The 22,499-nt window shown below is 39.5% G+C and overlaps 1 long non-coding RNA gene across 1 annotated transcript in view; it reads right to left on the bottom strand.

The window, feature by feature from the left end:
• Positions 1-22,499, bottom strand: part of LOC113624349 (uncharacterized) — a 187,087-nt gene that overhangs the window by 118,181 nt on the left and 46,407 nt on the right. The window lies entirely within an intron of this gene.

The raw sequence follows: 22,499 nt of genomic DNA, 5'->3' as shown, positions 1-22,499 counted from the left end.
GTCAGCCTAACTTAATGGTCAGTCAATGATTGATTAGAGGTTGTACATAAACATCTTGAACCAGTAAGGTTTCCACCCTTGGCTGTGAAGTTGCGTGTATTTAAGGAATGTCATCAAAGTTCAGGCAGTTTACAGTCTGCTCTAGCTTATTCTTTCTGCATACTCAAGACTTCACATTCATCAGGGACAAGTAGATAGCCAGGGCCCTATCTGGTCTTTCCTCTGTGAGTGCATGTCATTGAGCATGCGTACATCTGCTTCCAAATCACCAGGGCTAAGTGGACACTTCTGAACCCCTCTATCACTCTCTTGATCTCTGGATTTCCCTTTTAATTTTCTAGCTGGTCTGTCAATCTCTCACTTGCCCAAGCAGTATTGACACCTCAGGCAGCCTTCTTAAATTGTTTGCTATTATCCCTGGATTCTCCTGTTATCATTTTTGACAATGCCCTTGTGTATTTGTGCTTCTCTCCAGAGCAAATCAGCCCCCTCTAGTAAGAAGGCTGCGATTCCTCCAGCTTGCCTGGCCCTTATAAAAGTACTGAGTAGCAGAGCTGGGTGGGGAATGGCAGAAACCCCAGGATAAAATGCACAGACTCCCAGTATTCTTAATGATGCTTAGTTTTTCTTAAATAAATGCTTCTCAATTAGATAGATGCCTTTGGTCAATTTCCAAAATCCTGGAATGGCTGTTTTTAACAGCTTTGTCTGATTTTGTATTTGCTTTTTAGGGAGAGGGTTTGCCTACTGCCTCACTCAACCTTTCCAGAAGTCCCACCTCACATTCAAAATTTTTGCTTTGGGCCAGAGGTCATTGTAACGTTTCATTATGACATGTGAAAAAGGGAAAGATATGCAAGACTTATGAACAAGCTTATGAATGAGGAGATACATCATATTTTTTTAATAAAAAGATTCAATATCAAAAACATTGAACTATAGATAAAATGAAATTCCAATTAAAATATTGAAACAGGAGGGAAGGGGGCAGGGCCCAACCTTTGAGAGAATGACATAGCCAGAGGACATGACATAAACTGATTAGAGCCAAATGGGTCCAAGATGGCAGACAAGTCGACTTCCACTAGCCCTTGAGCCTCAGTATACGCTCACTGTAACACATCAGTAAGCTAAATGACACATCCACAGGCACCATGGCAGTTCCAAGACCAACCATAAGGATCAAAAAGTGGGCGGTGGCCCAATTCCTGGAAATCCCTGCCCCTTCCTGAAATAGCTGGAATACTCCTTCCACTCATTAGCCTATGAAATTAGGCGCCCCTATAAAAACTGACAACCCCATACTCTGGTGCTTTTCTCACCTTCTGAGATGGCCCACACTCTGTCTGTAGAGTGTGTTTCTCTCTAAATAAATCCACTTCTTACCTATCACTTTGTCTCTCACTGAATTCTTTCTGCGATGAGACATCAAGAACCTGAGCTTCATTAAGTCCTGAAACCAGGTGTGTGACCTCAGTTGGAAGACCTCAATTGGAAGACAGTTTTGACTGGGTTTGAATCCTAGCTGTGTGGATTCAAGTCCCAATCAGGAGTTTGGCTGGGTTCAAGTCTCAATCTGAAGTGCACAGTTTCAATATCAGCGGGGCTCTTGATGGAACATGATTAGACAGTGTAGATACTGACACAGGAATAAGCCAATGGCAGAGGTTAGAAAGGCTACAAACAGATTGTGTAGGCAGAATTCTACGAATGACTCCCCCTGGACCGAGGTAGAATATGAAATGTCCTTTCCATGATTACATTACATTATATGAAAAAATAAAGATTATCTAGGTAGGCCTGGTCTAATCAAATGAGCCCTTTAAAAGTAAAGAATTTTCTCTGGTTGGTGGAAGAAGAGAAACTCAGGGATTGGAAGGCCGAGAAGAATTTGACATGGAATTGCTGACTTTGAAGATGAAGGGGGCACAGGACAAGGAATGTGGGTGGCCCTGAGCTGCTGAGAGTGGCTCCAGGCTAACAGCCAAGGAAATGGGGACCTTACTCTTATAGCCTCAAGGAACTGAATTCTGCCAACAACCTGAATGAGTCTGAAAGCAGATTATTCTCCAAAACCTCCAGATAAGAGCCCAGCCCAGCCAACTCTTTGATTTCGGCTTTGAACCCAGCCAAGGCTGCCTAGACTTCAGATCTACAGACCTGTGAGATAATAAGTGGGTGTTGTTTTAACCTGAAAATTTTGTGGTAATTTGTTATGCAGCAATAGGCAACTAATACATAGCCCTATATTTATACAAGTATTTGACAGATGACAGAGAGCTGGCTTTGCAGATTCTTGGTGAAAGGAGATCTCTTCAATGAGTAATTCTGGGACAAATGGTCATACATATAGAATACAAAAAGGTTGGATCTCTACCTCAAAATGTGACAAGCAAATAGAAATTTTCGATGTAAGGAATTCCTTAATGAAAGATGTAAAACACATAAAACGATTGAAAATTCAAGTATGCAAAAAATTTTAAATTCTATTTATCAAAGGTCAACATTGAACAAAGAAAAAAGAAGGAAAGGACAAGAAGTCTGAAAAGCAGGAGTGTACAGTGTCTCAAGAGTTCCGAGAGAAGCATGTTTGTAGAAAGGAAGTTGCCATCTTTGCTGAATTCTACTGAGGGGGGAATTTGAGGAAGACAGAAGAATGTGCACTGGATTTGAAGACACAAGGAACACTGATGACCAGAACAAGAGCATTTCAATGGAGTAGGAGGAAACCCAGGGTAGTGCGCGGACAGCTGTGTCTCTTGTTCATCACCCTTCCAGAAAACGCCACACCTTCCTAGATGCCTAAAACGCCCTATCACTTGCATATTCACAGCTCTCCTAAAATATCTGAACATGGTAATGACAGGTTCTAGTTGGCTTTTATTCTGTAACAGAACAAGTAGAATTATGATCTGTATCATGATTTACTTAGCTGATATCACATGCTTTTGAGAATTCTATCATTTTTCTGACATTTCTTCATCTCTAGCAAGATGAGAAAGAGAGAAACCATAACAAAATTGTGGCCATCTCTACAGTCAAAATAGGTCTTAGTTGTTTCTAGTCAAGCCGAACTTTCTGGAGGGTCAAGGGATGGAAATTTGAGGTGCATTTTGCCGTGCTGAAATCTTACACTATATGTATGTATGTATATATATATACACATACATATAGTATATATATATGGTGTAAAAACCCTGAAATTAATCCCCCCCCTTCTTCCTCTCATTGTACCTTGCAATGTTGACTCAACTGGTCATTTTGACCCCACTAATTCAATAAAAAAAACAACTCAGGATAAGGGGGCGCAGGGGATGGGAGAGAGGCCCAGTCGTGTGCTCCCTAGGGACTGGTTGTATCTCAAACCATGGAATCTTGAAAATATTCCCCTTCCTCAAAATTATTCTCCTCCAACCAAAATAGCTCCTAAACTATAGAAGCTGTGGATGTGCAAAAGGATTTCAAGATTTCACTAATGAAGATTATAATTAAAATATTTAAATGGGTTTTTAATTTTCTTTCTGGGCTATGCTATTTCCTAGTCCTCTCGAGGAGCTGCTATTGTTCAATCCTGACAGAATTCTCTGTTAGAAATTATAGCCTGCTGCCTTTCAGCATCTTCATTAAAATGCAATGCTGCCAGATATATCTGCATGCATATGAATGAAGCATCTATAGAATAATTAAGTCATGAATAACACATTGCTGAGCATGGCTTTTCCTGAATAGGGAAAGACTATTATTTATGAACCAGAGATTTTATATTATATGAAAAAATAATTGGCAATAACAAGTATTATTTGAAGACACATTAATTTAAATTATGATTGCCCTTCTATAGACTCCATTTTTAATAAAACAGCATTTACATTAGAAAATGGATGTGAATTTATGTGCCATTTTTCTTTATTTTGCTCAAAAGGCCACCTGAAAGCTTTTTGGCAATGGGGATTGCATAATTTGAGAATCTTGAGGTCTTTTACAAACAAAAGGTCATTAGCATCACAGCGACTTCATAGGCCTGGGTTCAAACTAATAGCTACATATCAATGGAAAAACATAGATACTGTTCACAAGCAGTACTTAGGCTTTTTCAAGGAACACTGTGGAAGCAAAAGCTGAGCTCCCCTGAATCCACCCCTCCCCCATGCCGTGTGTTTGAATCAAGAAACAGTTCTTTTCCAAAAGCCCCAGTTTAGCAATGACCACATTCTAAAGTTAAACTGTGCTGTAGTTTCAGCACTGCTTAATGTTTAGCTCTGGGCTCTCCTGAGACCTTTAGCCACAGTGCACTGCGTGCTAAAGTACAGAGGCAGAGGAAGAGTAAGTGAGAAGACATGAGAAAGACCAGAGAGGGAAAAAAAGGACGCAAGGCTCAAGGTGAAAAGAGAAAGGAAACATCTCTTCCTTCTTGACCTCCCTCAGGTCCCTTGGTTGAGTCTCTTTCTTGGTCATATCTCTTTGTGATTCATTTCACATTTGGTCCTTCTTCTGCTTCTTTTTAAAAGACAACACACCCAGTAAAGTCTCAGTAAAGTCTCCCTGAGGAAGGGTCAGAGTCAAATGTCAACAGAGCAAATAAGCCTACCATCTAGTTAGTCCCCATGGCAGTCAAAGGACCTGTTTCAAATCTGGGGAACCCGTTTCCTCTTTTCCTTTTTCCCTCACAGGTGCCTCAGTCCACCCTGCTCCCTTTGTACCTGGGTCACAGCATCTTCCCCTCTAATGCCCTGTCCATAATCTCCCATCCCCCCACCCAATGCCCCACCCTGCCTTTCTACCCTCCCCAGCCCTACCCAAGTACAAGTACACTCCCTAAACCATCTCTGATTAAGTCATTTCTCTGATAAAAATTCCACAGCGGTTTCTCATGGTGCTCAGGATCAATTCCAAACCACTCAACATGATTCAAACGCCCTGCAGGTCCTGGCCACAGACCACATCTCCAGATCCTTCTGCAGAGCCTTGAACGGTCTGCTCTCTCCAGTCTAAATGAATTACTCACCACTTTTTGAGTTCATCTGTTCCATGTCTTCAGACATACTGTTTCCCTAACTGACATCTATTCCTCCTTAAACATTCACCTCAAAGGCCCGCTAGACCTGCAAGCGTTCCCTGACCATCCCCACTCCCACTCGTTTTGATGTCCCCCATGGCACTCTGAGTATCACATTTATATCTCAAGGAAAACCCTTTCTTACTCTTTACTATAATTGTTGATTTGCTTGTCTATTTTCCCCACTATAGTCTCCTTAAAAGCAGAAAATATTTTCTTGGACTTTGTGTTCCTACCACCTGTCCCAGTGTATAGTATTAAAAGCCCCTTGAATGAAAGAACTACATATAACATAAGGCAGAATGAGGTAGATGCTGTCACCTTCTGCCTTATATGGCAGTGAGTAAAAGCATAGCTTCTTGGAGACCAGAAGGCTTGGGTTTACACTGTGACTCCACTATTTACTAAGTGATGATAAGTTATCTTATTCCTCTGATCGTCTGTTTCCTAATTTGTAAGGTAGATATATACACTTGTTTTTTTACAGAGTTATTTTGAAGATTAAATTAAATAAGAGAAATTAAATGTTTAGTGGGAGGACTGGCACATATTTTGCAATGTGTAGTGGTAGCTATTAGTGTTGTCGTTACTATTTTTATTACTATCAAAGCACAGCCAATAAAAACTTAAAAGGCCATTTGGGGTGGGGTGGGATATATTTACCTTCATTTTAAAGATTCATTGTATCATTAAAATAGAATACAAGACTCCCAGGTAATCCACAATGAAACATCATAACTAAAACAGCATAAGCAGACTGGCAAGCCAATCTTATTTTGCCAACAAAAGTTTTGCCAACAAAACTTATTTTATTCAGTTCCTCTTCACGGTGTGGTGGGGAAAAGGATACTCTACTTTAACTGTAATCATTAAATCACATTTTTTGTTGTTGTTGTTCCCACGTTCACCCAATACAGATCTTTCAAGAGGCATTGCACTTAGCACTGAGTGACGAGTTTAAACAACATTGAATACTAGGACATATCCTGATCTCTGAGTAGAAGGTCTGCCTTAACTATGGCATTGGCCAGCCGTGTAATCAAGGGTAAGTCACACCTATTCGGGTAGCTGTTGTTTCTTCATCTATGTAGTTAGAAAAGTGGACTATCAGATCTCTAAGGTTCCTCACTTCACCAAAATCATGATTACAAGTGGAAGCGTGGCCCCTACCCTACAAAAAAATTGTAATTAAACTATTAAAGTATAAGTGACATGGTATTGCCCATTTTGTCCCCTCTCCCTGCTGTTCTCAGGATACTGCCAGACTAATACTCAGTTTTTATGTAATGGAATCCCCAGAATGTGGAAGGTGGAGAAAAAACAAAAGCTAAATGGGTGGTTATCTGGAGGAGAGCAGAGAGAGCTGCAAACTGATAGAGCAGGTGGGTGGAGAGGAAGGGTGTGGGAGCAAGAAGAGTTGGGGGAGGAGACTGAGAGAGTATAGGGATGGGATGGCATAAATGAGGGGAAAGTTACAGGGCACTGCAGGAGGTAGCTGGGGATCTTCATGAGTTGCCATAAAATATAATCTCCATCCCTACTTATGTTCTTCAAGACAGACAAGTGAAACAGAGTCAGGGCTTCCCTGGTGGCGCAGTGGTTGAGAGTCTGCCTGCCGATGCAGGGGACACGGGTTCGTGCCCCGGTCCGGGAAGATCCCACATGCCTAAGAGCGGCTGGGCCCATGAGCCATGGCCACCGAGCCTGTGTGTCCGGAGCCTGTGCTCCGCAACAGGAGACGCCACAACAGTGAGAGGCCCGCGTACCGCAAAAAAAAAAAAAAAAAAAAAAGATTCAGAAGGTCTGTACTTCCTTGAATGTAGCACCTCCTGAGGGATTGGACCAAATGGGTCAGAGCGTCAGTGGACTTACACCAATTAATGAGAAAACAGAGAGAGGTACCAATTGATATGCCCACAAATATGCGTACTCTGAGTATGTGTTTAATTCTCACAGTAAAGGAGGTGAATGAAGTATGATTTGAGGTGCCTTAAGAATACTGTAAAAAAATTAAAAGGTTGACATTTTAGAGATAAGGGAAAGAGAAAAGTGGTGAACTTCATTATCATCCAATGATAAGCCGTCAGGCCTAATGAAATCCATGTAAATGATATAATTGACAAAAGTAAAGAAAGTATTCCAATACTGTGGATGGAAAATTATTTCACAAACATGTGAGGATTACTCAAAAAGTTTAACTTTTTTTTTCCTCTCTTTTTTAACATATGTTAATAAGGCATGTAACTTAAGTCTATGTTTTTTAAAAGGTATGGCTACCTTTCTACTCAATGAGGCTGAATTTTTAAGGAGAATAAATATCAGTTAGGGAAACAACATAGTGAGGACATGGAACCTGATATACTCAAGGAATCATAAATCATTTAGTTAGACTAATTAGGGGAATAATAAGTATAATATAACAAAGATTATCCTGGTTGCAGAGTGTAGGATGGCATAAAAGGAAGCCTAGTTAGGAAACTGGGGCAATAATCCAGCTGGGAAACAATGGGAACGTGAACCAAACAATGTAATTGAGGATGAAGGGGGAACAAAAGACTTGGGTTCAAGTCCCAACATTCTCACCCTCTATACATATGATCTTGGACAAATTACTTCTCTAAATCTTAATTTCATAAACTAGAAAATGTGAATAAGAGTACATAGGGCTGCTGAAAGATTTTTAAAAAATAAGACATGCAAACCATTCAGCACAGTACCTGGACTGAAAAATATAGACATGGAAGTACTCAGCAAATATGTGGGAGTTAAACTATGAGGTTGTCCAAGTAGTAAGTATGGAGTAGACAAGGAGAGGGCCAAGGTTGCCTAGGTTAAGAGGGTGGATTTCTGACTCCTTAAATTCTAACCCTCCTGCTCTTCCAGAATTCCACTGCTTCTTCATGGAAGATAAGACACATACCATGTAAGTGATGACACTACCACTACCAACCAGCTATTTGCTTCCTGGTAGCTCTGTCTATGGCTCATGTTTAGAACTAGCAGCAAGAAACAATAGGAAGAAAGCATAAGTGAAGGTGTGTGGTCTGCCCTCTTGATAAATCCCATTCCCCACCCGGCCTCATGAAGCTGTATGATTTTTCTCAGTGTTTCAGATAGGATGGAAAAATGAGGCCTGCTTTTCTGTGCTGTTTTGATTCTGAGGTTTAATTACTGTTGTTTCTGGGGAATTCATTGCTTTAATTAATAATGTGCCCTGAATCTCTTAAGTGAAGAATGCCATTGAAAACATGAATATGTAATGAGTACAGCCTTCTTTATCCCAGATGAGGAGGGTGGCTGTTACTTGGCTATCACCTCTCAGTGCAAGTACAAGGACCTCAGGTACTAAAAGGAGCTGGGCTTCAAGGTTTTATTTGCATGTCTGGTTTCTTTTTAGTTCAAGAGTTCTTTTGTTTTATTTAAAAGCTGGGTCTATTAACAAGGAAACCAGAGGGAAAAAACAATCAACTTGCTTTGGTGCCCTTTCAGACCTCCTCTTAACTGCTTATAAATCAATAAGCTAATTTCTAAATCAGGGTTTCTCAATCTCAGCACATTTTGGACCAGATAATTCTTGCTTGTAAGAGGTTGTTTTGTGTATTGTAGGATGCTTAGCATATCCCTGGCCTCTAGTAGCATGTCCCATTCGCGACAATCAAAAAAGTCTCCAGAAGGAGGCAAGAATATACAATGGAGGAAAGACAGTCTCTTTAGCCAGTGGAGTGGGGAAAGCTGGACAGCTGCATGTACATCAGTGAAGTTAGAACACTCTCTCACACTATACACAAAAATAAACTCAAAATGGCTAAAGACTCATGTCACCATAAAATTCCTAGAAGAGAACATAGGCAAAACACTCTCTGACATAAATCATAGCAATGTTTCTTAGGTCAGTCTCTCAAGGAAATAGAAATAAACAAATAAGACCTAATCAAATTTATAAGCTTTTCCACAGCAAAAGAAACCAGAAACAAAATGAAAAAACAACCAAAGGAATGGGAGAAAAATATTTGCAAATGATGCAACCAAAAAGGGCTTAATTTCCAAAACGTACAAACAACTCATACAACTCAATAACAAGAAAATCAAACAAGCCAATCAAAAAACGGGCAGAAGACCTAAATAGACATTTCTCCAAAGAAATGTCTTGTGCCTATCTTGGCCAATAGGCACAAGAAAAGATGCTCAACATCACTAATTATCAGAGAAATGCAAATCAAAACTACAATGAGGTACAACCTCATACCAGTCAGAATGGCCATCATTAAGAAGTCTACAAATAACAAATGCTGGAGAGGGTGTGGAGAAAAGGGAACCCTCTTGCACTGTTGGTGGGAATGTAAATTGATACAGCCACTATGGAGAACAGTATGGAGGTTCCTTAAAAAACTAAAAATAGAGCTACCATATGACCCAGCAATCCCACTCCAGGGCATATATCTGGAAAAAACTCAAATTTGAAAAGATACATGCACCCCAATGTTCATAGCAGCACTATTTATAATAGCCAAGACATGGAAGCAACCTAAATGTCCATCAAGAGATGAATAAAGATGTGGTGTGTGTGTGTGTGTGTGCGTGTGTGTGTGTGTGTGTGTGTGTGTGTGTGTGTGTGTATAAAATGGAATACTCCTTTAGCCATAAAAAAAAAAGAAGGAGATAATGCCATTTGAAGCAACATGGATGGACCTCGAGATTATCATACTAACTGAAGTAAGTCAGACAAAGACAAATAACATATGATATCACTTATATGTGGAATCTAAAGTATGACACAATTGAACTTATTTACAAAACAGAAATAGACTCACAGACATAGAAAACAAACTTATGGTTACCAAAGGGGAAAGAGGGTGGGGGAGGGATAAAATAATACTTTAGCATATACAAACTAATATACATATATATATATATATATATATATATATATCACTTTGCTGTACACCAGAAACTAACACAACATTATAAATCAACTATATTTTAATTTAAAAAAAAAAGTCTCCAGGCCTTTGCAAATGTCCCCTGAAGGCAAAATTGTCATGGGTTGAGAACCACAGGTCTAAATGAAGGACTTAGTTTGCAGGACAGTGAAAGCAAGGCATATTAACAAGCAATAAACATATGTTCATTGAGGACTTGAAAAACACTGTGCTTGGTGTTGTAGGAAATACAAAAATGCTAAAGTATTATGTAATATTGGGAAAGTCCTTGGATCAGCAGTCTAGATCCACGTCTGCTGCTTACTAGTCATGGGTCCTTGAGCAATTCATTTATCCTTTCTGAGTTTCCTCATCTTACTAAGGAACAAGTGTGAGAAACGTAGGGTGCAGGAATATATGTATTTGCAATTGGATGAACAGTCTTTATAGTCTTATCTAAAGGTCTCTAGTAGTGAATCCAAAGTCTTTGTTTGCTAATCTGATCTAACATTTTATTAATGACTTAAATGAATGAGGACATAATCGACATGTTGATCAAATGTAAACACAACATGCACTTGGAATGGCCAGTAGCTGGATAAAAGCACCAGAACTGAAGACGATACTGAAAAGCCACATCTAAGCAAAAGGTATTTGCATACAGATAATGTAAAGTCATGCATTTGGACCCAGAAATTCACACCAGAGCACAAATACCAGATTGGGGAATTCAGTGTGTATGTAGGTGAGCAAGAAAGAGAGTAGTAGATGAGATAAGAGATAAAGGAGTTCAAATTATATAGGGCCTCACATCTCATATTAAGAGAACTTTGTCATTTACCTGGAGTGAGGAGGAAAGTCATTTGAGGGTTTGAACAAAGGACTAACAGACTGGACCAAATTTTTATTTTATCAGATTACTTTGGCTGCTGCATTGAGTATAAATTAAATGGGGATAAGAACAGAAATAGGGAGACCAATTAGGAGGCTACTGCAGTAAACCAGGAGAGACACTGCAGTGACTTAGATGAGGTGTAGCAGAAAGATGTTACAGGTTAGATTTGGGTTGTCAGAAAAAGAAGGGAGTCGATACTGACTCTAATCAAACAGAAAGWTGGAGGRCCATGAACTAAGATGGGAAAGACCGAGGGAGCAGATTTTGGATAGGCAAGTGGAATGGTATAAATGTAACACGAAAAGAGAATAGCTGTGAAGGAGAAATTTGGCTCATTCTACAAAATTTTTGAAAAAAATAAACAAAACAAGATGTAGAGTTTACAGGTATGACCATCTGATTCTGGATAAGAAAGAATTGGCAAAAATGAAATGGGTAACCATGTGAAATAGTGACTTAATAATACCAACCTTAGCTCATACTTCCCATGAGCCAGCCACTGTCAAGGACTTTGCAATTATTGTCTCATAATCCTCAAATCAGTCCTATTTTACAGATGAGCGAATCATAGCTCGTAAGTGATTAAGCTATCCAAAGGTTGGTCTAGGTTCAGATCGGCAAAACTGATAACTCTAGGTGAGCTAAGATTAAATTTTCTGCGGTTTTACTATTGCTTCAACTAGTAAGCAACGCAAAAGATACACAGAAGAGCAAGATGGGAAAGAGATAAATCTCTCTCGTGACAACTTTATTTTTCAAGCATACCTAAAGTGGAGTAGTTTCAGCAGCTCATGTGCTGTGGAGATCCTCCAGGTTGGAAGAATCTGCAACACTGTACTTACCCTTCATTTCTTTTTAGTCTGGGAGAGAACCACGTCATTTAGACCCTAGTGTTGTGGTTCCAGAGTCAGAATTTCTGGTTGAGCCACTGTTACCTAATCCAATTATCTCCCTGTTTTGGCTCTTGCATGGCCAGTGTGCCCACCTGATTCTTCAGTGCAGCTGGTCTGGCCATGGCCTGCCATAGCAGTGAGCTAGGATTTGAGCCCAGGCAATCTGATTCCTGAGTCTGGTCTTAACAACTACCCCACACTATCTGCACGTAAAAGCTTTCAAAAGGGACTCAAAACTCATTTGGAAAAACGTAGTGGAAGAAATTTAAACCTCAGATATGGCATGAACTAGGTAGCTAATAAAGCAACTTCGAATGTCTAAAACATAATACTACCTCTCTGCTAACCTGTTGGGTTGGTGAACTATAATAAAATGTAGGAAAGAACTGGAGAGGTGTTCTTGTTATATATTTCTGCAGAACGGAAATCTAAATTGCGACTACATCTCTACCATTGGGATGTCCTCCGTTCTATACCTTACTCAAATTTCTTGTCTCCAAGTAAACCATATGTGGTGTCTTCACACATATTGTTTCTGCTTCCAGAATACCTCCTCTTACCCTCTTTTCACCTGGATAACAACTACTTCACGACTGGAGTAAGACACCATCTTTTCTGTAAAGCCCTTTAGCATCCCATCCTCTATCCAGTCAGCTTTGACCTCTCCTTCCTCTCTGCTCCCAGAGACAGCCTCTTGGACCTGCCTCTTGCACCTTGCAAAGTGCTTATCTGATTGTCATATGTATATTTATTTACTTACAGGTTTCCTCCAACAATATAGCCTCCTTTCCTTGGATTGCTGATAATATTTTTTCTGAGCTCTTTTCCAAGATGCTGTTACAAAATGCTGTTGCTGACCATTTTGCATTTCATCTGTGTAAGTATATTTCTGGCTAGCACATGCAGGATGAATTGGAAAATGAGATGGGTAGTGCAGGAATCCATATTTGAGGTCCTTGCAATAGTCTAAGGTGTAGAGGGTGAGAATGGAAAAGAAGAGGATTAAAGGAAAAATGCAAGAGATGTTGTGGAGGAAGGGTGAGAGACGTAAACATATGAGAATAAATAAAAAGTCTTTTTTAAATGAATGGATGTTTCTGAAAATATGGCTATAGAAACATTAAGTGAAACCCCTTCTAGAACAGCACACCAGAAAATGCTAGGAAAGATTTTTCTTAAAACAACAAAATTTTGAATGTATAACTCAGCTAGTGGGAAGGAATAGAATTATTTGAAGTTCAACAATGCACAAAAAATCACGTAAGTACCAGAGCCAAACTTTTCCTTGGAGACATTTACTGAGTTCTGATGGTCTAAAGTCTGAATTTTAATGGGCCACTAGCAGTGAACAGGAGACAGAGCCAGAAGCTGAGCGAAATGGGAGGTTGTATCAAAGACCCCTTTCACAAGAGTCAGGACCACCAAGGGCAATACTCTCAACAAGTGAACTAGAAACAACCTCTCCCTAAAAGAGAGTCATGGAGATACCACCTTTCTCAGCCTTAGCTTTGTCTGATAAGGAAAAAATATAAAGAAAAAATGTCTCCAAAGAAATTCCTCACCCAGATCTGCATTCTCATGGTTTGAGGGCCAAAAGCCACAGTGCCCATGTATTTAAAACCCTAAACCAAAGATAATTTGAGTGACCCTTGGTCAACAGTGTTCCCAGAAACCTGGCAGAAAAATCAACTCTGCTCCAGAGAAATTAATTTTGGGCATAGACTCAAAGAAAATTCTCAGAGATAGAGTTCTAAGATATGTAAGTTCACAGTCAAAATTATCATACTGAAAAGGAAGCAAATCATGATGAGTGAAAGCTAGCATAAGAACAAACAGCAGATTAAGACAATAAAGAATAGATATTGGAATAATCAGACCCAAAATATTAAATAAGTATGTTTAATATGTTTCAAAAAATAAAAAAGTAACTTGAAAATATTGAAAAGGCACAAGAGACTATTAGAATTGGCCAACTGGATATAAAACAGAACCAAATAAAAATTCTAGAAATGGAAAAAATTAAAATAAAAAAGCAACAGATTAGATTCAGCAGTGGAGAGATTTAGTGAACTGGAAAGTAGAGATTAAAAGCACATTACAAAACAATGCCCAAGAGAGACAAAAGGAAGATGTGAAGTAGAGAACGAGACACATGAAGGAGACAGTGAGAATGCCTGCTACACTCAATCAATTGGTAAAGAAACTCTGAAGGAAACATGAGCAGTAGCAGCTGTAAAATTTAGGTAGACTTCAAAGGCTGCCTCCTGCCATGTAGATTTTAATACTAAAGGAGCATGGATAATTGCTGAGTACAAAGCTGCGAAGAAAGCCTGCCAACTTGAGGGAAAATACAGATGAAAGGGGAAATCTGACCACCCTTCTCTTCCTTCCTATTCAAAGTGATAGTGACACATTAATATAATCCCAAAAGAAAGAGGGAGCTGTGTCTTAAAGGCCACATGCCTAAGAATGAACTTGTAATGGGACCAGCAGCAGCATTGATTGTTGCTCATTCTCTCTGTTTATATAACACAATTGGAGTAATCTAGAAAATAATTATATGTCCCCTCCCTCCTCTTCATAAGTCATCAAAGATCTGTCTCTAAGAGAAGGTCTGAGAAGCCACCTGTGTATCCTGGGCATAGACATAAACATCCAGTGTACAGGCTGAGGAGACATTCCAAGGGGAAGCATAGCATTAGAAAGCAGATGAAGGGATGTCCCTGGTGGCACAGTGGTTGGGAATCCACCTGCCAACTCAGGGGACATGGGTTCGATCCCTGGTCCAGGAAGATCCTACATGCCACAGAGCAACTAAGCCCGTGCACCACAACTACTTAGCCTGTGTGCCACAACTACTGAAGCCGCGTGCCTAGAGCCCAAGAGAAGCCACCTCAATGAGAAGCACGTGCACAGCAACAAAGAGTGGCCCCCGCTCGCCACAACTAGAGAAAGCCCGCAAGCAGTGACAAAGACCCAACGCAGCCAAGTAAATAAATAAATAAATAAATAAATAAATAAATAAATAAACAGATGACATTGAAGGAAGTTTACCCCATGCCCTCTTCTCTGGATCTTGTCCCTGCTATTATAAAACGTCATGCACTTCATTTTATCACACCTCTAGCTACACATAAACAAGGATTTCCCAGTAAATAAGAATTTTATGATTTTTTAATTATAAAAACAACATAATGCTTTCTTTTGCCATTTTGAACAAAATAAGTATGCGTACAAATTCTCAAGTTTTTGTTGGGCAAATCAAGAAATATGCATTGTAAGATTTTTACATAATAAAATTGTTTTCTCTTTTCACCTCAATTTTTAATCAATGCAAAATAATAGCTAATATTATTGATTGTTTAACATGTCCAGGCACCATTCTAAATACCCTACATGAATTATCTTATTTAATTCTCATAACTCAATAAGGTTGGCACTATAACTGATTTGCAAGATATACGTTTAACCTGTGATAGCCACTTAAGATACCCACCCATTTTACTTTCCTTTCCTGCTCTCCTCATACCCACTTCAAAACGCCTCAGATTAAGCTCAATGAAGAACTTACCATATGAGACCAAAAAAAAAAAAAAAAAAAGAAATCTGAGCAAACTAGAATGGCTCATCTTCCCAGACCTTATGCCCTTGCTAGAGGAAGAAATATAAAAACAAAAATGAGATGAAGAATAGGAAGAGTTTTTGGGGGGTCAGATTCAAGTTCCTGGGTGCTTGAGTTTGTTGCATGAACACTTGCTCCCTCACTCCTGATTTGGGGGAGCTCCATAAGCCAGACAGCTGTGTTACGGTGAGACTACAGGAAGAGGAGACTGGCACCTTACTTGCCAATTGCTTATCTGCTGAGCCTCAGGGCTTGCAACCAGAACTTGATGAAAGGAATTTTAGGAAGAAGGGATAGGTATTGGCAAAGTAAGGCAGAAGAGAGCAGAGCTACTCTCTGAGGTCAAGAGGTCAAGATCAGGAAGACTGGGACATCAAAAGATGAATAGGAAGGGAAGGAAAGGCATTTGCCAAATGGACCACATTCGTCACAGCTGTAGGTTAGATGACTGTCAGGTGAAAGGTGCAGCCAAATACTTCACAGAAACCACACAGATGCCTAGACAGCTGCTCAGAGACAAGTCCATCACCATCCAGATCTGTGGGTCTCCCTCATCAGGAGATTTGGAATGAACTAAATCAAAGGTGATGATCGACTCAGGAGTGTGCAGCCAATTAGTCATCACCAGATCCTAGTGGTCAAGAAAGTATCTTCTCCCTCAACATTTCTTCTACTTCCTTTCCTCCAGATACGGCAAAAGGAGAAAGGAAAACACTGCAGACCCTTTCTCAATGGAATTCTTCCAACTGAATGTATGTGTTATTTCAGATCCTTCAGGAAGCAAATGCCAAGATAGAATTAGATATACAAATAATTAATTGGAGGAAACAACTATGAAGAATAAGGGAGAAGGAGCAGGAGTGGATGGGGAAAAACTTCAGACCACGATGCTCACCTGACACTTGTGCAAGGACAGAAGAAGGAAGGAGGACTGGGTAGGCAGAGGCCCCAGACTGCAGTGGAGATCTCAGAAAGGCTTGACCAGGCCAGTGGGGTATTGTAGAGCAAAGTTTGTCCATTAGAGGAGCCCCATGTTGGGCAGGAACGGCCCAGCTCTAGTATGCATACCTGCTTTGCTTGGTTATTGGATTTGAGCAGCCCAGGGAGCGTGTAACCTCCTTGTCATGGACACTTCAGAGGATCCCAGAGTTACAGCCTCTGGAGGCTGTCAGCTAACTATTCTCTTTGCAGCTTGTTCTCACTTCAAGGGAGATGTGGACAACACACTCCATTAGCTGCCACAAGATCCATTAAGTCTATTCTGGGATGATGATGTGGGCTTCACACTTGGACATTAGAGTGAACTTATAAATACTTTGCTCTAAGCCAGAGTTAATAAGATCCGTCACAACCTCTTCCCATTCAGCAGGTTATAACAAAGAACTAGGACACCTGGTGCATCTGCTCTACATCAGTCATTTTTCACATTCACCCCCTCCCACCTCACTGCTTCCTCTCACCTTTCAGCTACTTGTCTGTCCTATCAACACCCACTCTGGGATCAGGTCCACCTTCAGACAAAAAAATTTACCTTCAGTGCAGGTAATAGCTAAGTATAGTTTGGTCACTGCTTTTAATAGTTGACAAAAGGATGTGTGAATATTTTTGACTGGTTTCTGTCTTAGCATCTCATTCTTGTTTAAAGAGTAAAAATGTGGTCAAGAAAGAGGAATCACCCCTAATTTGGAATAAATCTCAAATCAAGCATATAGTGGTATGAGAGGCTAGAATAGTATTGTTGAACTTAAAAGGGAGGTTTATTTGAGGAAATGGCTCAGAGTTAAGATCTGAAAAGGGGAGGGAAGAACATTCCAGGCAGAAGAATCAACATGTACAGTGGCCCTTAGTGACTGGGGTAAGGGTTCAAGATGAGACTAGACCAGGTGGGTAAGAGCCAGATCTTCTCACAGGAGTTTTCATTGTCCTAAAAGTAACAGTAGGGTTTTAATCAAAGGACTGGGATGGGTGGAAGATGATATGTTAGGATTTGTACTTTGAAAAAAATCCCTCCGGATGAAGAATGGAGAACAGATTGAAGGATGCATGAGGAGATATTAAGAGATATTTAGGAGTTTTGTTTTGTTTTAATAGCCCAGGTGAAAGATGAGGCTATCTTGAACAAAGAGAAATAGATTTAAAAAAAAAATTTAAATGGCAAAACATCCAAAACTCACTGGTAGATTAGATATGGGGCTTGAGAAAGAGAAGGGTGTCAAGATGTCTCCTAGGTTTCTAGCTAGCATACTGGATGAATGATAATGGCATTGACTAAAATAATAAATACCAAAAGAGAATCAGGTTGAAGGACAAAGCTGTGAATTCAGAATTAAACAGTTTACCAATTAGGAATCTTTTAGTCACAAGTTATTAAGAAGCCCAATTCAATCTGACTTAAACAAAGAAGAGAAGATATTGCTTCACCTAATTATAAAATCTATTAAAGAGGCTGGCTTCACCAGTGGCCTCATTTCAGAATCAGATGATATCACCAGGATTCATCTCTCGACTCTACTTCCTCCCGACTGGCTACATTCTCAGACTTTACATGGTGGCTCCTGTACAACTTCAGGCTCACACCATCACAAGACTAGTTCAGTGTAAGAGGAAATTCTCTTCCCAAAAAGTTGAACAAAAATTCAAAATCTCATCTCTTTAGCCTTTATGGTCTTATTCTGGGCATATGCCCAACCTTGAACCAGTTACAATTGCTTAGGGTGATTAAATATGCTAATTGTATCCTGTAGCCTGAGGCTTAAGTCATATTCAAAAAGAAGTTCATGAATGAAAATGGAGGAGAGTTACATATCCCAAAACAAAATCATGTACCACTGCCACAAAAAGCATAAGGGAACACAGGGTAGTGAAAACAAAATATAACTATCTCGTTTAGGTGAACGTGATTTCTGAGATTAACAACAGGCAGGATGTGGTGGACATCTGAGAAAATCAAAGCTTCACTGATAAAGAAGGGGTACTTAAAATCACCTCTGAGCATTAGCAGAGGTCAAGACTATGGGCTTTCAGTAACAACTGGCTCAATACAAGAACATAGACCACATGGGACAAAAGCAACATAAGGAACCTCCAAGAAAATCTATTTTTGGTGAAGATTCTCTGGAAGGTCCATCAGATGTCTTGCTGTAAAATAATCAGAATTGAATTTTTTTCTGTTTATGTTTAATGCACATCATATGATGTGAGTTCAGTCAATCTTACTTTTTCCATTATTAAAGTATTGATACTCCTCCAGGTATCAATAGAAATATGTAGACTCCAGCACCTAGAATGGACAAAAGCATGACGACCACCCTCTTTATTTCCTGTTGTATCAGCCAGACCTATTCCTGCCTGGGAATGCTAAACAGTACACACACACACACACACACACACACAAAACCCTTTGGGGGCTGTCTTGGTAAGATTGAATGTGAAAAATAGTTGCCACTAGAGGGTGCTAAGCCTCAAAATAAAAATACAAACCAAGTACGTAGGATTTTCCCATACTTTCCAATATTCATTGAGCAACTAATAACTATTAACCTGGACTCCCCAAAAAGCAGAGCCTGAGGCAAAGCTTATGTGCTACTACTTTATTATAGAATGCAATCCCAGGGAGCAGGAACGAGGGCAAAGGAAAAGGAGGCAGGGAAAAAGTGAGAGTCAGTCCAAGAAGTTGTATTACTGAGCCAGTCACCTCTTGCTATTAAACACAACTGACTCCTAGATCTTATTGTACCTTCCTCTAAGAGACCATATAAAAAGCTGCTTCAGGGCTTCCCTGGTGGTGCAGTGGTTGAGAGTCCGCCTGCCGATGCAGGGGACACGGGTTCGTGCCCCGGTCCGGGAAGATCCCACATGCCGCAGAGCGGCTGGGCCCGTGAGCCATGGCCGCTGAGCCTGCGCGTCCGGAGCCTGTGCTCCGCAACGGGAGAGGCCACAACAGTGGGAGGCCCGCGTACCGCAAAAAAAAAAAAAAAAAAAGCTGTTTCATAGAACAGTCCATCCAGACTGGCTCAATCATCCATTGTTAAAGTTTTACCCAGTGGGGTATTAATTCCCTCCTTACGTCTGAGTTGCGAAAAAATACCTTGTCAAAGATAATGTCATGCAAACAGCAGTTGGAGGATGTTTGTCCTTTGACACTAAACGTTAATTATCACTTCTCATTTAATAAGACAACTAGTTGTGGGTTTCTTAGGTATTTCTTGGTTGAAAATAATTTCCATTAGACTTGCTAGTCATCTAAGAAATTAGCTTTGTTGTTTATCTTTGAATTAGTCTTGTTTACCTTTGCCAAATGAATGCTACATTATAACTGATTGAATAAGCAGTGCTATTTGTTTTTAAGAACGAGAACTCTTTGTTTTTTCAAGTTGATTTATTTTGAAATATTTATAGCTTTCCCCATGGCTTCAGAAACAGACTAGGAAGACATTTAGCTGCTTTTAAACAACTGTTGTATAACACTACAAGCTTTTTTTCTGTTTGTCTACTCAGTAAATCAAGCATATGTTTTCTAGAAGGCTTTGTCTAACTGCCATAATATCAATAATTTGCATCCATTTGTCCTACCTGCTAAATAATTTTATGCTTTAGATCCTTATCAGTTATTCTTAACGTTCTTATAAAATGTGCCATTTTTACATTGACTTTTTATTTGGAAATAATTTCAAACTTACAAAAAGTTGAAAAAATAAAAATAGTACAAATGAATACCCATATGCCATATACTTTATCCAGATCTATCCATTTTTTAACATTTTACTCTGTTATATATGGTTGTCCATCACGGCCCTTTACCCCTAAATACTTCAATGTGTTATTTCCTTAAAATAGGGATAGTCTCTCAAATAATCAATTATATAATCTACTGTCCATATTCCAATATTACCAACTGATCTACTAATGTTCTTTATAGCATTTTTCCCTCCAATACAGGATCCAGTCTAGGGTCAGGAAGGTATTTAGCTGTCATATCTCTTCAGCTTCCTTTTGTTTGGAATAGTTCCACAGTTTGTCTGTGTTTTTTAAGACATTAATATTTTTGAAGGATACAGTCCCACCTCCCTTTTTTAAAAACAGGAAATTTCTCATTTTATGATTGTCTGATGTTTCCATGTGATTAAATTCTTTCTCCACCAGCAAATGCACAGGTGATGTTATGTCCTTCTCAGGGTATCACATTTGGAGCTCCATGACTTCTGTCTGTCCCTCATTGGAAATACTAGCTTTGATCACCTGGTCAAGGTGTTCTCTGACTTCTCCACTATTGTTTTTTATTCCTCCCTGCAACTAATCAGCAATCTGTGAGAAGACACTTAAGACCATACAAATATGGGTTTGCTGTTCCAAAGCAAAATTTCTCTTTAGATTTAGCATGGATTGATTATGCTTGGCTAATCCAATCTTCACTGTGATGGTTGCAAAATTTGTGAGTTTTTCACTGCAGAACAGTCAGTCCTTGGCATTCTGCTGTATGCAAGAGCCCTTCCTTCTCCCCCATTTATCTATCATCAGTAGGGACTCATGAATTAATATGCTTTTCAATGGTTTAGATTTCATTATTGAACTTTATTTTGCTACTTAGATTGTCCCAGATTTGGCCAGTGGGAGCCCTGCCAAGCTAGCTCCCATGTCTTTGTGACATCTTTTTTCCCCAGCATTTCTTACTATCTGGTACAACAAGATGTTCCAGGTTCATCTTGTACCTACCCGGCTCCAGTTCTAGAAACCAGACATTTTTCTAAAGAGCCCTACTCCTTTTAATGGGGAATGGTATTAGAGATCAAGATCTGGGTGATAATGTACGTTCACTGCTACTGTTGGGGGAGAGGGATCTTTGCCTCTTGGCTCTTTCAACCAGAGATAGAAAATCTGTGCGTACACATGCATACAAATGTTCATATATACATAAATATTTAAAAATAAAAATACATAGGCATGCCCACACACACACACACACACACATTTTTTTTTAAGAAATCAAGTGTTCACACTGGTTCTTCCAATTCCAATTCATGCCTACGGAGTTCTTTCTTTCTCTTCTGTATTCCCTATTTGTATGGCCATGCTGCACAGAAAGAATTCCGGTTCCCAACAACATGCTATGTATGCATTTGCTCAGTCCTATGATGCATCTAAAATGGTTTCAGAATTTTGCCAAACTACTAAAAATACAATACAATAAACAAAACTACTGAAAAGAGTTAAAGATTTATTTCCAATTCTCACCTCCCCTACTGTACCACCCCAACACACACAGCTATACACACCCTGTTCTGGCCACAACTAATGGTGTAGAGTCAAATATATATACAGTCAATAAAGGCATATTTTGTAAACTTTGCTATTTTTATTACTCTTAACAAACAGGATAACACATGTTAGCCTTCTCCTTTCCTAGACATGCATATATGTCAGCACACCTCTTCACATGACATATTACCCAGCCCTTCCTTTCCTTTTGGACTATGCCATTTTATAATCTATCCCATATGCAGCTTTCAAAAAAAAAAAAAAAAACCTCCTAAGGTGTAGCTTCACACATGCCATGATACTGTTCAACAAAACTTTCTATCACTTCCAATTACCCAAGACAAAGAAACAAGTTCATCTTCCAAGCCCTTTGTAATAGGGTCCCAAACTAGCTAATATATCCTAGCTCCCCAAATTACAGTCTATATCTGATTCTGGTCAAAATGGATTATTTGCTGTTTCCCAAACTGTTCCCATACTTTGTCTCATGCAGTTCACACTTGCTGGATGCCTTTTATTATCAGATCACTTGCCTTTTAAAACCCTATCAGTCCTTCAAGGTTCATCTCTAATACCACCGGTTCTCCCATGATGGCTTTTATTTTTCCAATTTATGCTGATTTTAGTTATGGTCAAAAATAATTGTTTTCTGTATATATTATCAAAAAGAATTTATTTTCTATCTAGTATTTGGAAGAAACTGTGACTGAGACCAAAATAACCTGTATCTACTAATATATTGTGGGGTCTTGATGATTTGACCTTGGGGAACCCAACTCATTGTTGGTGGATCCTAATTTCATTACCAAATAGCTGTGTGGCCTTGGACAAGTAATCTCTCTGGCCTAAGTTTATCATC

This window comes from Aethalodelphis obliquidens, unplaced genomic scaffold (assembly GCF_003676395.1).
Source record: "Aethalodelphis obliquidens isolate GAN/ISIS:26980383/991018 unplaced genomic scaffold, ASM367639v1 scaffold13, whole genome shotgun sequence".
In the NCBI taxonomy this organism is placed as follows: domain Eukaryota; kingdom Metazoa; phylum Chordata; class Mammalia; order Artiodactyla; family Delphinidae; genus Aethalodelphis; species Aethalodelphis obliquidens.
This window is presented reverse-complemented; position numbering and strand designations above follow the sequence as displayed.